The sequence below is a fragment of the Trichomycterus rosablanca genome, chromosome 4 (genome assembly GCF_030014385.1).
Source record: "Trichomycterus rosablanca isolate fTriRos1 chromosome 4, fTriRos1.hap1, whole genome shotgun sequence".
Taxonomy (NCBI): domain Eukaryota; kingdom Metazoa; phylum Chordata; class Actinopteri; order Siluriformes; family Trichomycteridae; genus Trichomycterus; species Trichomycterus rosablanca.
In genome coordinates, this window is record NC_085991.1 from 13,146,654 (window position 1) to 13,148,232 (window position 1,579).

The 1,579-nt window shown below is 38.6% G+C and overlaps 1 non-coding gene across 1 annotated transcript; it reads left to right on the top strand.

The window, feature by feature from the left end:
- The first annotated feature begins 203 nt into the window (after positions 1-203).
- trnap-ugg (transfer RNA proline (anticodon UGG)) lies at positions 204-275 on the top strand. Its single transcript has one exon. It is a non-coding gene; the product is annotated as a tRNA-Pro (tRNA).
- Positions 276-1,579: the final 1,304 nt, after the last annotated feature.

Here is a 1,579-nt window from a genome sequence, read left to right on the forward strand (position 1 = left end):
TGGCATTAAATTGGTAAACATGTAAATTCTGCTTATATACATGGGGTTACAAAGGCACTTTATAACCAGTCTGTGTACTGATACTGAAGGTTTTAATAGTTTTGTAATGCAAGCACCGACCACACTTACCAGCTCAACCAGACAACATAGTTTTGAAGGTCAGTCACGCAGATCAAAGTAACACAAAGACTCTCGTTCCTGCTGGCTCGTTGGTCTAGGGGTATGATTCTCGCTTTGGGTGCGAGAGGTCCCGGGTTCAAATCCCGGACGAGCCCTCATTTAGTTGAATGCTTCATTGAACTATACAAAAACCTTATCAAGTGTCCCGTTAAAATCTAATGATCAAACAAAAATGACACATGCTGATACACTGGTAGAAGTTGGTAAGCTTATGTGGATGTAAATACCTTTCATGCCTTTAATGACACCTCATGCTTAAACTGTTAGAAATGCTTTAATGAAGCTCTGCATTGAATTTTGTTTTGTCATGAATACACTTCCCAGTGCAACCAGTCAACATGGTTTTGACGCTAAGCCACGGAGGTCAAAGAAATGCCCTGGCATTTGTCCAAGCTGGCTCGTTGGTCTAGGGGTATGATTCTCGCTTAGGGTGTGAGAGATCCCCGGTTCAAATCCCGGACGAGCCCTTGCTTACCCATGTTTAATTCATCAACTGCCTCTTAAGGTTCTAATCCCAGTGTGCAAGTGGAAATAAAACAGGGCAATTAAATGGCAAAACTTGAACAGCTTTCAAGAATTTTAATAATGTGGCCTGGCATCCACGTAGAAACTGTTAAAGTTTTGCCATTTAATGCACACCTTAGCCACCCTTCAGAAGCAGTTTTATATGACTCAAAGAGCCAATCAGAAATAAGCAAAGAAATAACTTTGCACAGCAAAACACATTTTTGTGATTGATTTAGAGATATTTTTAAAAAATTAGCCGGTGGGTCCGTGTACCTTTGGTCATTCCTTTTTCACTTCAAAAACCAAAACTGTTCAATTGGAAATAAACACACAAGCGTGCATGCGCTGACATGCGTATATTTGCTTCATAAGCAAATGCTACTGTGATAAGTTAAAATGATAATGCACTGTCATGCTGTTTAAAAATAGTAAACATTTGCACTATATAAAAAAGGGGTTAAAATGTTAAAAAAACATTCAATTCAGCCATTGTTTTGTTGATTCTAAATTGTTAAAAATGAAGGTTTATTATCTATGTAGTGTTATCCATGACACAGGTCTTGATCCACTAGTCGGAGATTGATTGCTTTTTCCTCCACTAGTGATGCTGGGGAAATCGCGGTGTTTTTCTCATTCCAGTAAAAAGTTCTCACTGAGAAAACATCACTTCATCACTCTCGTGGTTATTTCTCCCCATTTTCTGGTATGTGTGCACTTTATTTTGTTCAGTGATTGTAATAGTTCTTTAATATAAGTCCAGATTTCAGAAAAAAAGTGTATGTTAAAGTTTGAAAGTTGTAGCGAAGTTTTGCTGAGTATGCTCAAGCGTGTGTGTGTGTGTGTGTGTGAATGAAGCCCCAGCTTGTTAGCTGCATTAAACTCGTGGCTAATT